Raw genomic sequence first — 328 nt, forward strand, 5'->3', positions numbered from 1 at the left:
TCTTCCTCTGGGTGTGTGCTGCCCTTTAAGTAAGAAGCCGTGGCTGCCTGCCAGACAGCCATTTCCTGGTAAGCTAATAGCTGCAGCAGATGAACTGAAAATGCATTTCCTGCCACCGTGCTGTAAAATTTTTATTAATGTAACAGGAGAATGCATTGCTGGCTCTAGCTGCACTGATGTTTGCAGGGCTGGGAGGCAGAAGGGTGGAAGGTGCACTAGGGTATGGATTAGCAATAGTGCAATAGCATGAGTCTTGGGTCCAGTAAGGTTCTAGGTAACACAGAGCACACACAATGCACTGCTGGAGATTCCCCCATGTGGTGTTGTT

Source organism: Lepidochelys kempii, chromosome 9 (assembly GCF_965140285.1).
Source record: "Lepidochelys kempii isolate rLepKem1 chromosome 9, rLepKem1.hap1, whole genome shotgun sequence".
NCBI lineage: Eukaryota > Metazoa > Chordata > Testudines > Cheloniidae > Lepidochelys > Lepidochelys kempii.